This window comes from Elgaria multicarinata, chromosome 11 (assembly GCF_023053635.1).
Source record: "Elgaria multicarinata webbii isolate HBS135686 ecotype San Diego chromosome 11, rElgMul1.1.pri, whole genome shotgun sequence".
NCBI classification, from domain to species: Eukaryota; Metazoa; Chordata; class Lepidosauria; order Squamata; family Anguidae; genus Elgaria; species Elgaria multicarinata.
The window spans coordinates 44,677,122-44,690,789 of record NC_086181.1 but is presented as its reverse complement, the minus strand read 5'-3'; the positions used below and the strand labels follow the sequence as shown (position 1 = coordinate 44,690,789).

General features: G+C 47.7%; 1 protein-coding gene across 6 annotated transcripts in view; it reads left to right on the top strand.

Annotated features, from left to right (window-relative positions):
• Positions 1-260: 260 nt before the first annotated feature.
• PER1 (period circadian regulator 1) overlaps positions 261-13,668 on the top strand; it is a 34,636-nt gene continuing 21,228 nt past the window's right edge. For 3 of the 6 annotated variants that reach the window (XM_063138395.1, XM_063138391.1, XM_063138390.1), the window contains exon 1: positions 12,606-12,923. The gene's annotated coding sequence lies outside the window, so the exon portion shown is untranslated. Of the gene's footprint in view, positions 344-12,605; positions 12,924-13,668 lie in introns of those variants that run through there. The other 3 variants (XM_063138393.1, XM_063138394.1, XM_063138392.1) reach the window with 3 other exon arrangements.

Here is a 13,668-nt window from a genome sequence, read left to right as displayed (position 1 = left end):
TGCTGCGGAACAACCCAATCGGCGGCGAAGAGGGGCGGGGAAACACGGAACGCTCGCTCCAGCGGAGGTGCCCCGCCCGGTTCGGCCTCGGCCGGTTGTCACGCGGCCCCTTGCATGTTGCGGCGGTGGCCGACCAATGAACGGTCTGCCGGAGGAAGACGTCAAGGGAGGAGAGGCCAATGAGGGGCGGGCAGAGCGGCTGCCATTGGAAGGAGGCGGCGAGGGGGCGTGCCCCGGTGGCGGCAGGCTCACGCGGACGGGTGCATGGTGCTGAAGTCGGGCGCGCGCTGGGCAAGCTCAGTCGGTTGGAAGCCTTAGAAGAGGCGAAGGGAGCTCCGTGGAGGTGAGTGGAGGAAGTGGGTCGGGATGGGGGGCTCGAAGCCAAGGAGCAGGCGCTGGGGGTGGGTAGGGGGGTGGGGGAAGGATTGGGTGGGATTTCAGGGGAGGGGTCAGGCCTGGCATAAGTCACACGGGGTTGGGGCGGGCGAGGATGACGACCTGAGGAGCGGGGAGGGGGGACGGGGAGAGCCGGGGAGTCAAGGCGCTCAGAGCGGGGATGGAGATACAGGGACTGAGGAGGGGGAGGGGAGGATTGTGGAAAAGTGGGCTGGGGGAGGGGAGAGGCAGAGGGTATTGGGAGCCAGTCTGGCAAGGGGGAGAAATTTTGAGGGGGGGCAGAAAGGGAGAGTGTGTGTGGGGGGGGGGCTTCAAAGTGATTTGGGTGGGGGAGGAGGGCAGATCTGGGTTTTGGATAAGGGAGGGGGAGCAGGCAGCAGTGGGGGGGAGACTGCAGTGGGGGAGGAATAAAGGGAGGGGGCTGAGGAAGGGAAAAGGAAAGGAGAACGCAGAAATAGGGTGGGGGAGGATGACGTAGTAATTGGAGGAATCAGCCAGGGGAGAGGTGAACTGAGTGGGAGGGATTGGGGGGGGGTGTGGTTTCCAGGTGGGAAAGGGTTTGGGGAAAATGATGCGCGCAAAGGATTATTTATTTATTTATTATTTTAGGAGAGTGTTGGGGAGTGAAAATCCAGAGAGGTGGAGTTAAGATGGAGCAGAGGGGAGGAGAAAGGAGGACCCGGGGGAAGGAACAGGCAGTGTAATTTGGGCTTTGGAGAAAGAAAGAAGGGGGTAGGGACAAAGAAAGGGAGTCTGATCTGGGGTGGGGGGAGGGGTTGGTGTTTGGGGAGGGGAAGGGGTTGAGGGTCAGAACACAACACAGGTGGTTGGGGTGATCTATGGGCGGGAAAAGGAAGGAGAGTAGGGGAATGAAAGATTTGGGGTAAAGGAATTGGGATGGACATAAAGGATCCCCCCCCCCCCCCCGTTCAGCAGAGGTTGATGGGGTAGAGTTGGAAAAGAAGCAACTATGTAGAGAACTGAGCCTCTGTGTGGAGGGTTGGTGAAGACATCTCCTCCTTCCGTTTCAAAGGTATATAAAATTAATCTGGTGACTAATTGAAGCGACATTCCAGGGCTTGCTGCATGCATGCATATCCGTAATGTCTCTATCATTTCAGCCCAAACAGTTTAGTTTTATGGAACGTTTAATTTGTTTTAAATAAAAATATAAATTAAACAACCCTATTTAATTTGTCTTACACTTCTAGGGCGACAGTTTATGAAGTGAAGAACCGGAATGGAGTGGGTGGGGTTTGCATTGAGGAAACCAGCAGGATAAAAAATTACCGGGCAGAATTTGGGGGGGGGGGGTTTAGAGGAGACAGAAGAAAGAGAATATAGCATACATTTGGGGCTGCCATTGAAAGGCTGTGGATATGTGGGTGTACGGGAAGAGAAAGCCAACTATTGTAGGAGTTGGAAACCCCTTGGGAAACTTGCCCATGGGAAACAAGGAGAGGTCCTCTAGTAAGTATTGTGTTCATGGAGGTATGGGACTGAAGTGGGGAGGGGGAGACTTGTTCAGGAAATGTGTGAGGTTTAATGAAAGACAAATTCTTCAAAGGTAGATAGGAATGGCTTGCCATAAGGCAGGGGTTGGGAACTTGTGGCCCCCATATGTTGTTGGATTCCAACTCCCATCAGCCCCAGCCAGTGATTAGAGATGGCAGGAGTTGTGGTCCAATAACATATGGAGGGTCATAAGTTGCACCAGCCCTGCCATAAGGGATGGAAGGAAATATAAAGGGAGGAGGAACAGGAAACTGCTGAGTAATACAGGGAAACGGAAATAAAATGAGAACATGGTTAAATCAGGACACTTACTCACATCACAGTCTGGTACCTGTGAGAACACACTGCTTAGGTTTAGTGCATTTCCTTGAGTCATCTGTAAAAACTGAAGCAGCATTTGGGATGATTTTCCTGTTTCTTTAGGAGATCTCTAGGGTTGGGGGAACATCCACCACTTGAACTGTGCCTTCATGGTTCCAAAGTTTGCATCAGTAGTTTTTCTGACTTGGCCACTGTTTTATTCAACAGAAAAAAAATCTCTCTAGAAGTCTCCTGTTACTCCGAAATGTTGAAGCTGCTCTAAGTGATTCGCACGGCATCAATTGTAATCCTAAATGTTTTTCCTTTGAGCTGATTGTCTGCTGTGGCTAATTTTCCCCTGAATACCGGGAACTCTGGGAAATAGCTTTATCTTGAGCTGGGCAGGCAGATGTGCCTACGTGCGTCTTTCGTAAGAACTCTGTGATTAGATAACGCTAGCGAATATCCAGTGCTATACAATTCCTCAGCGCCAATTATGTAATAAGCGCTCAGAGGAAAAGAGCGCCTTGCAGAGAGACCTGCTGGGCTGCTTGGGGTTTTGTGTTCATGTAATATTCCTTGGGAGATGACTCTTTATATCATCAAGCTTCACCTGTTTTGCTGCACAGTGTTAATGTTTGTCCAGGACCATGGATTGGAGAGAAGAGATCCATAACGTTCAAGGTGATGGTGGTTGAATATGTCTTGACAAACTTGTCACATGTACACTCAAACAAGCTATCAGTTTATTTATTTTTTCTGTTTATTTTGAAGACATCACATGTGTGCATAAAATTTAAATATAAAATGGTATTTTTATAGGTAAAATCCAAGACAGTGGTATCCAAAGGGAAATACATCTCAGCCTAATAACAGAGGAGGAAAGATACAAGACAGATCCAATTGTTGGGTAACCAAAAGTCTGTCAAAGAAATATAGCCATATATTAAGAAAGTTAAAATTTGCAATAGTTGAGGTCAGATCAATTTTATTAGTGTTTAGTAATATCGTATCTGACTCATTACCCTAAGTTATTCATATTGTGTTCTATTTGTCCCAATGTTTCCATGGACGTCTTAGTGATAACTACCCTCCAAGGGACAAATCAAGTCCATACCTCCTTAGCTGCAGCAATGTTGTTGCTCGGATTCCCCCAAACAATTAAGTGAGCCCAAACTCATGCTTGTTCTTGCTCTGCAGTCACTTGGCACGGTATATGGACCCTATATGGCTCGGGTCCAGGTTATTTGAAAGACCGTATTCTCCCTTATGAGCCTGCCCGTGCTTTAAGATCTTCTGGAGAAGCCCTTCTTTCAGTCCCACCATCTTCACAGGCGTGCTTGGTGGGAACATGGGAGTGGGCCTTCTCGGTGGCTGCTCTGGAACTCTCTTCCCGGGGAAGCTAGGCTGGCTCCCTCCTTGATGGGCTTTCGGAAGCAGGCTAAAACTTGTTTGTTCCAGCAGGCCTTTGGAGAATAATCTGGCCCTCCATCTATGTTAATGTCTTATAATTTTGTTGTGTATTTTAAATGTTTATGGTTTTGTTCCCCCCTCCCCCAATGTATGTTTTAAACTTTGTAAGGCTGCCTTGAGGCCCAGCATTGGGCAAAAGGTGCGATACAAATAAATATAATAATAATAATAATCCCTTTCTCTTGGACCGAAGTATATCCAAGTAGAGCCATGAGTAGTTAGTAAAGAAGAGCTTCCTGGGAATTTGCACGCATCCTCTTGGAATGAGAGTTGCGCAAGGACTCATCGATGGCTCTTGCTTGAGAAAATTTCAAAACTATTTGAGGTGGGGAAAAGTCAGAATCTCCAACTTTCTTTCAAACCTCCTTCAGTGTGGATTTCTCCTCTCTTGTATTACCGCATTTCTTTGATTCTAAGATGCCATCGATTGTAGCACCAACAGAAAAAAAGTGTTGATTCTAAGAAATAATAAACGCACCCGCGATTCTAAGACGCACCCCATTTTTAGAGATGTTTATATGGGGGAAAAAGTGTGTCTTAGAATCGAAGAAATACGGTAATATGTTTCTCTCCCTATTGAAATAGTTGAGGCATTTGCATTCAGTATAGCATAGAACTGAAATAGTTCCTTCTTTGCGTTGAGCCTCCTTGGTTGATCTTAAAAGCCCAAACTAGCAAACCAGCCCACGACAACAAAAAGCAAATGGGGAAAGTCCCTCCCCAGTCACCCTCCCCCAATCCCTCAGAAGGCTCTCCTGTAACGCAGGCGCCTCCCAGCCCATTTTTCGTTCCCTAAGGCTCCTGGTAAAGGCATTGAGTGTTGATCTGTGGTTTCTTTCTCATCTCAAGTACTTTACTGGAAGGAGTTAAACCTCTTTTCCTTCCCCAAAGAGCAGCCTGGCGACGCTTTCTGGAGGAGCAGGAGGGAACCGCATTGTGTGTCTGAATGCTATTTCTCCTGATGTTCCCCCTGCTCCCACCTTTTATTTAAAAGCATGACTGTGAGGTTGCTGGGTGTCCGCCCCCCCTTTGCTGTCATACCCTTTTGCAGTGTTTTTTTCTCCTTTCCTCTTGTTCATTTTCCTGTCGGTTTTTTGGGTCCCACATTCGGGCTTCCATTTCTGGTATCTAGAGATCAACTGTAGTTCCTCATGGTGAAATTCCAGCCAGATTGTGGAGCTTGGGTGCACCCTGAGAAGAACGCCTTTTAAGAAGAAGAAAATTAAGAAAGGAAACGTGTGTGTGTATGTATAGGTATATCTCAGCTTTGTTTTGAATTTGGCCTGAAGTTCTAGCTGCTGATAGGCAGTTGGGGCTCTTCCAAAGCAGAAGCCAAATATGGCTAAATTAATATTTAATTTATATGTGTGTGTATATTCTTCAAAAATCTGCCCCCAAATATATATACATCTGAAGGGACTGGATGACCCAGAAAACATGTCGGATGGTTTGGAGAGACCTGACAAGCGTTGCAATACGTGGTGTGCTACCGGGCCAGGCAGACGGTGGGACAAATTGTGCCACTGTAAAAGAACAGCCGAAGCGAGGCTTAACTTTTGACAGAGATGAGCAGGCTCCAGAGAGCAAAACGACTTCAGGATTATTGCCGAGAACATCCGAGTCCTAGGCATTCCAGCAGGTCAAGGCCCCTTTCGCAGGATCATTTATAATTAACAGCCGCCAGTGCTGGGATTAAACATCAACAGCTCTGCTGCTAATGACTTAACATCCCGGCATGGAAATAGATTTGCTACGTTCACGGGTTCCTGCAGGCGATTGGTTCTTCGAGGCGTGATCCAGATGAAGGTACTTGATTCTCTCTTACCTTTTATCCAGGAACTGAAGTTGTGAGGGTGGAGGGGTAATTGAAGAGACTTCATCTAGGACAAGACGAGACAGTGCTGGAAATTCCAGAGGCATCCTCACAATCAAAAGCAAGAACTGGATGTGAAGGGCAGCATAGCAAAAGCAAATTGCACTATTTGTTCCTGCAGACTTTGTTTAGCAATGTTAACACTAAGGAATCCTGTCTGACGGGGGGGGGGGGGGGGGGGGGAGAAAGCTGTCCTGGACTATATTGTGCATCTGAAAAAGAGGCGGTGTTTTGGGTGGGTGGGATTACTTAAATTACTAGAATTGGGAGCCCTGCAGTTGGATGCATTTCCGCACAGTCCACCTGGCAGAACCATGGAGACTTCGGGCCTTGCCCCTCCGCTTAAACAGCTTTACAGTAGTGCCACAAATACTACTGTGTACAGTAGGGGAAAGGTTATTGGGCATAGTGGGTGGGGCAGCAGTGACTCTGCTCTTGGGTGCTAATGGCTGGGTACTGGCACGGTCCCAGGGCGTGTGTGTTTAGGATGTTGAGCCACGTGCAGAGCCTGATTTCCCAGCGCCTTTGCTACGGGCTGCTTCCTCCCTCCTCCAAGGCGCTGCCCCAGTTACGCTTCGGCCTTCTAGAACACAATGTCCCATACAAATGCGTATGTGGGCGAGGCGCTCTTGCAGAAACACGCTGCCAGGCATACCAGCTTGGGCCAGGCTGGGTGCTTCCAGCAGGGGGCAGCACCTTCTCAGAATGAGAGAAGCCAGAAGAGCAATGCTGAAAGAACGGGGTGGATAGTTTTGGTTTGGAAGCATAAACACACAATAACATCCGAAGCCGGGTGGTATAAAAGGGAGCGGAGGAGGGCTGTGTGCCTTCAGTAACTCAGTCTATGTATAACATCTTACCCCAACTTGGAGGTTTCTCAGGCATTGGCTTATCTGTTCATAAATATTTCTTAACCCCTTCTCTTCCTGCCCCAGCAATGAGTCCTTCAAGGCAGATAGCAATCAAATTTTGGTTAAAAATGCTATTAACAAAAATAAAAGGAATGCTTTTAAGCTTTGAGCATTTCATATGTCGTATGTCATGCCAAGCAGGGATTGATGTTCTGTCCATCCAGATATCCAGCTGTGATCCGTTTAGAAATGGAGGGTGGGGGACACTCCCATCCACTGAGATGGGATGCAAATATTTTGGAACGCGTACCTCGGCAAGCAAGGCCTTCACCAGCCTCCTTGGCTTCCCTGACTAACAGGAAATACTTTGCTCCATTTTGCTCTGCCGTTGCTTCATTATCTTGTCCCTCTTTGTCTGAAGAACAACTTAGCATATTGCTGTGGGAGTGAGTCTGCTGGCAGCCTCCTGAACCAGCAGAGGAAGCCAAAAGAACACAATGTTCTAGTCGGCCTTTCATGGCCACTCCTCTGTTCCTCCAATTTGCTGTGTGGCAATAACTCATGGCTATGCGGCATCGGGAGGCGCTTCTGTAGCTGCTCCTACCCTCTGGCGGCTGCCGTGTGGGAGCGCACAGCCTGTGTCTGTCTGTGCGAGCTTGGCTGGGAAATGTTACATAAGACGCATGGATGAGAGAGGAGCGATAGGGCGACCAGCCTGATCAGATGACCTGGTTATGGAAAGAATTTGGCCCACAGTTACTGGAAGGGAACGCTTGCTCTGATTATGGCTGACAGCATGCCAGGCTGAGGCTGTGAAGGGTGGAGACAGAGTTAGTGTGAAGAGGGAGCGCAAAGCAGAGGGGACAGAGCTCCCAAGTTTCCGGGCTGCCGTTACTACTTCTCATACTGCTTTCTCGCGGGGACGTTGGATTTTAATACTCAGGCTGGGAATCAAAGTTTCTGAAAGTAGGTGTCCTTCCACCTGATGGGAGTCGGAAGATGGGTCCAGGACTTTTGGCCCACTGGCAATATAGTCCTAACCAGAGCTGGTGGAGAAGGAATGGGATCAGCATAGCGGGAGAACTAGAAATTAGTGCAATCTGTTTTTTAACTAGTCTTTCCGGAGTAGTAACTGGAGCAGGGGAGGGACTCAGGAGTGCAGACAGGGTTGGAACAGCACATTTTAAGCTTCCTTTTACATGACTTCTGTTTTAATTCTCACTGAGTAAAGAGATTTTCAAGGAGCCCCTTTTTCTTTCCTCCTGGCTGACTGAAAGCCTTCTTCTAAATCCCCCTTATGCAGAGAATGTTTGGCCACATCAGCAGACTCTGGGAACCTGTGGATTGCCTGGACAGTAATCCCTCCAGTATAAGATGATGTATAAATTAGGCAAAGGAAATGACTTTTTATCAGACAAATTTGTAGTAGGAATGGGATTATGTAGGCTGTTAAATGACACAGAATCTTTCCTGATTAAGAATGCCATGTCATATGGAAGTTTGCATATTATTGTATCAAGTAAATACTGGCCTTTTAAAAAAGAGAGCAAGCAAGCACCTTATATTTATCTCTGGATAGCTAGAAAGGTTTGCCAACTTGGCTGTGGGATCTGATCTGGAGCACGGTGTTTAGAGGATATTTTGTGATAGGAAAGTACATTTTTTTTCTTCTGTCCCCTTCATTTTGTGAATATGTTCTTTCATTGATGTGGCAAAAGTTTTGCTGCTTATTATCTATCTTTTCAGAGGGGGAAAGTAAGCTTCCCTTTTTATCCCAGTATGGAGTGAGGATGATGATGGTAAAAAAAAAAAATACATGGGAGATCAACTGTAGTGGACTTGACTTCGATTAGCTGTTTTGTGCCTCTTAGCAGCAGTTCCTTCCACTAGGTAGGCAACTCTTAAAAGCCATCCATTCCATTCTGCTCATCTGTCATCGTTTTAAGCAGCACAGTTAAACAATAGCTCCGTCTGCTGACAGTGTTGCTTAGTTAATACCAATGACTTTTTAGATGTATCACTGGCACTGTAGAACAGAGTGGAATCTAAAGAAATCTATTTAACCTAGCAAGAATACATTATGTTACTAGTCAACAAAAAATACTAGTCCACCTACTCAAACATATGTGAGTCATTTTGTGGCCTAAAATGGGGGGAGAAGGAGTTAAATTCCCTAATTGATCTCGACCAATTCATACTCCCTGCAGAAGAGTGGCTATTTACAATCCCCGGCTCTCTTATACATGTCTTCAGTGGGGTGAGAGGTCCATTGTCTTTACATCAACCTTAATCTGGCTCCGACCTTTTGACTCATCCCAGAACTAGGCCATTCCATTCTATGCTGCTTTTTTTCAGCTTGGACTTTTGTGGGTGGCTTCGTTTCAAGTAGCTTCCTGTGGTGACATCATTTGTTGATACCCGTTTCCTTTCTGATCAGTACAAAGGTTTTCGGAATCCGTTTCACAAGTGCCTTGTGCAGGCAACTGGATCAGAGGGCGTTGCATTTCTTACTCCGGGTTTCTCTTGCAGAACTATAGTTGTCCCATTTTGGGGACATTTCGCCTAAAATTGCTGTAGGACTTGGTGGGTTTTTTTGTGGGTCAGAAAGGCAGATCTGCCATGACCATATTTATGCTGGCTACAGAGCCTAGGGGTGAAGAATTAACCCCACCTATGCAATTTGTTCATATTATGCTTCTGTTGGATGACAATATGATGAGGTCAGGCTTGTTGCTCTTATGTGGTTCCCTCTGCTTCGCCTGCCTCTCCTGCAATTGATGCACCTGCTTTTGAATTAGTGGCTACGCAGGAAGGCTCTCTGTCCTGCCAGTGAGAAAGGGGTCAGAGAAGGGCTGTCAGCGCTCGTGGGTGCACATTAGAGGACCAATGGAGAACACAATTATTGCTGGCGCTTGACAGCTTGGGCGTAAGGAATGAGAGAATAAAGGCATCGGTGCCCCACTGTTCAGGATGATAAAGGTGTCTACAATGAAAGGCAGAGAGCTTTTGTTAAGAGAGCATAAAGGTGCTTGTGTGCGTGTGTGTCTCTTTATCGTGTGTGTCTCTTTATCGAGGGAAAACTGGAACCATTGGAGGCAGCTTTGCTTCCTTCCTGACCATGTGTCGACGCAAACCTAGATAATTTTGGCTAGACAAAGCCATGTGGAATGCTACTTCCACCGAACCTTTATCTCTCTACTTACAGCTGGACATCTACATTGGTTTCTCAAGCATTTTTTTAAAAAATGTCCATGGCCAGGGCTTCTGGTTTAAATGCCCCCAAGTGACTTGTTCAGAGCTCTAGTAGAAATAGGTAGAATAAATTGTGTAAACTAAGCAACTGGTCACAATAATGTATTATAATGCTTAGGCATGTGTATGGAATTCTAGGCGCCTGTGTCCGTGCACCTGGGGCATGATTCTTGTCTTGAAGAGTTTGTTATCAAAGCGTACTTCCAAAGGGTTATTTTATATATATATTGGTGAATGCAAAGAGATATTGAGGCATGGCAAGGGTGAAGAAGCTTTCCATAGGTTCATGGAATGTAAAATGATTATTAGGGAGGGCTCCGAGTATGAAGTGATGCTTGGAAACAGCCCTCCCATTGTTTGCATGTGCTGAACATGAATTTGCTCCGGGTAATAATCCAAGCACAGGAGTTTTACACATGTTGATTCTTTTTTTTTGTTTCAGTTGCAGATAACTCGGCTTTCTTATGGGTAGCTGGGCTGGTATTTTTATTGACCCACTTTGCATGACTGCACCTCTTGAATTGTCTCTCTCTCATGGAGCTCTGGAAGGTAGAAGCCATGGTAGATCATTGCAAGGCCCAGGGAGTGTGGGTGAATTTGAACCTGGGCTACAGGACATTGCTTGACAATCAGAACAAAAGGCATTGTGGTGATGGGAAGGTTGCCTCTTTGCTTTGGATGACCAAATATTTTAACCGAATATTGATCCCCTCTGACACATTGCATGGAACAGAGAAGGCAGAGTTGCTTTACCACTAAATAATGTGTGATACCCAGATAATGTGTGCGATGTGAGTCAATATTTTGTACCTTTCCTCTTTCCCCCATCTCCCATTGTGATTATATTTACTTGCCTGCCTGTCCGCCCGCCCCCCCATGAATCAGAAAACCCTGGCAGGCTTCTGGTGTTGTGCCCAGCACCACATGTCATCCTGTGTTATTCTTCCTGTGTTGAAGGGCTGTAATATTTGTCATGATCAAAGTCTGCTTGGATGAGCTCTCTGGCCCACGTTTTATTTTCGTTGCTGTTTGTGTGTATTCTTCCCTTTTCCTCATGTTTTTTGAAGTGTGCAGGGGTGGGAAAGTAGAGCCGCCTTTGCCCACTCACTTTTCAGCCCCTTCCCTGCCTGCTTGAAGCACAAACACCTCCAAAGTGAAGTACTTGCATGAAAAGATGTGCTATTGAAGTTTTGCTTTACACCCCACAAGTCAGTTCCCAAATGTATGTCTGCAGTTTGTAAGTCTGTGGGTTTTAGAATGTGGGCCTGAGTGGGCGGAGTGAGAATGTCTGGGGAGGGGGAGAAGGGATATATAAGGGGAGGACTGAGGGGATTGTGGGGGATTTGTTAGGTACTCTTAGAGCAGCCTTTCTCAACCTGGGGCGCTCCAGATGTGTTGGACTGCATCTCCCAGAATGCCCCAGCTGGCTGGGGCATTCTGGGAGATGCAGTCCAACACATCTGGAGTGCCCCAGGTTGAGGAAGGCTGTCTTAGAGTCTTTAGTGCTCTCTGTGTTTAGAGTACTTAAGTTCTGGGAAATTTGAGGGTCAGCGTAGAGAGTGGTGTCTTTGGAGTGTGCTGTGCACATAGTTGATGTATATTAATCAATACTACTAATAAAGAAAGTTCAAGAGTGATTGTGTGAGGGAAAGGAAAGCGTGTATGTGAATGAGGGAAGGGATTGGATGAAAGGTTTCAAAAAGGTTTTTAAATGTTTTATTTGAAACAAAGCTTGTGAACTTTTAAAAATAAATTTTAATTATTTTGTTTTTAACTACCGCAAAAATCCCACATGTCCGTTTGGCATTTATCATCTGAAGTTTACACATTTAACACCCACTCTGACAATCATTCACCTCAGCACATATAACTCACAGTGTTTTATTTTATATATTGAAATCCTTCTCCATTTAAACCCCTTTCTCCACATAGTTTGGAGGAAGGTGGTTTTTGTCCCTTGCCTCAGGTGTATCAAGCGGTGGTGCTTGGCTTGAGCAGGGAGTAGCCGCGGCCGGGCCTGGTGTTCAGAGCCTGTGTCGTGGCAGGGAGGCACGTACTTTAACGCACTCTGTCCTTCTGTGGTTACTGTTTATTGCTGTTTTAATGTCATTCATTGCAGTTTTGTATTTTATTCCATTTTATTTTGTATGTTAGCCTTTTGTTTACCCTACCCCATCTTACCGTAACCGTCAATATTCTATGTGTTTCATGATAGAGTTGTGATACTAATGGGGCTAGACCCAGTTGAACCTCGGCATGAACTAAACCTCTCCATTGCAGGGAATCAGTTGTGAGAACAGAACAAGATAAAAATGGTAGCACCCTTTGAATGTTGGAAGTCCAGTTCAAATGGTTGGCTCATGTTAATGTTCTTTACAATGCTTTTAATTTATTTTTAACGTTTACTCACACTGAACATGTGCTAGGCACTTACGGAAACATTGACGCTGCCCAATGGCCATGCTGGCTGGGAATGATGGGAATTGCTGTCCAATACAGCTGTTCGGTACCAAGTTGGGGGAACTCTGCACTAGACGGGCAGGGTGGGAGGGAAGAGCGAAGGGTCTGGCAATAGGGAAAGGAATGGGCTGGGGCTGGGGAGATGCACACAGTTAAGGCAAGGTGTTTTGGGAAATGCTATTGTGTGGTTTTAAATAGTGCAACAACCAAGCCCATGTGAGCCTGCTCCTGTAACTAGGCTTTCAGTTTCCCAGCTGGCGTTGGGCATCCAGCATCTCACAGTTGCTGTTGGCAGGCGCTGCTGGGTGCTGCCTCCCCGCCTCCCCCCCCCCCTCGGTGCTTTGATGAATGACAAGACTTTGCTGGCTATTATGCATTCAGAATGTCGGCGCCTCATTGGCTCAGCCAGCCAGCCAATGAGGGCCTCCCAGGCCCCGCTGGTGGCAGCACCACGGTACACGTGCGGGTGAGGGGGGTGGAGGGGGAGTGTTGCTGACTTCACTCAGCTCCTGGGCACGGCTGCTCCGCCCTCGGGGTTATACAATGGACTGCTTCTCCGCCTGCTTGGCAAGAGCCAGATGCTGCTGAGAAGGGAAGGCTAACCAGGCTCCGCTGTCCACAGTGCGTGTCACCACCGTGCACCCCGCTCCGCGCTCTCTGGGCGGACCAGCAAGAGGATGTATTTGGTCAGCAAGGGAATCACCACGGGCTGGTCAAGGGGAACCGGAGCGCAGTTCTCCCCGTCCCAGGCGTGTGTCGGCTAATAGCTCCAGAGAGGCAGGACCTTCCCGCTTGCTCCACTGGTGAGTAACTAGGCAGAGGCTTCTCCTTCCACTTGGGATGGGTGGGTGGGTGCGAGAGAAAGCCCCTTAGCCTCTCTGCATTCTTTTCCCCAGGGGTGGGGGTTCCACACTTTCCTTGCACAAGCTGGCAAGTTCCGGCACTGACTGAAGGCTCCGTTGCGGTGGTGCTGGTTCTGCGCTGGTGCCGCCCGCCGCTTCACGTGCATCAGGCTGGGAACGGAATGTTCTCTCTTGAAAGAGGCTTCGTAATCGCCCTTCCCTGGCTGTGGAGGCGGGGAAGGAAAGAGGAAGCTCAGCAGCACCAGTGTGGGGCATGTGCTGCGGGCGCTTGGGGGGGGCGTGTCTCTCTCTCTCTCTGCGAGCAAGGGAAGCGCTGGGCAACGTTTCGGGACGGGGAGGAAGATGGTGCTGCTGGGCGGTGGTGGGGGCCAGCCTGGGTGCCTGCCGTGCTGCTGCGTGTGGTAACTCTGCTGCAGAAAGAGTGACTTGGGGCGGGGATGCCTTTGGACAGCTTTCTAGCTTGCAGCTAAGAAGTGTGTGTGTGTGTGTGTGTGTGTGTGTGTGTGAAAGGAGCCCTTCTGGTGTGCTGGTGGTTCTATCTGCTGCTTTGGCAGCTGATGGAAACTTGTTAGAAATGAGCCATTCCGGTGGTGTGTGCGTATGTGTGTCAAAACGTCAGCCAGCAGCTTGAGTTTCTCTTCTTGCACAGGAGGTAAGGGAGCAGGTGAGAAGGTTTGGGCGTGCT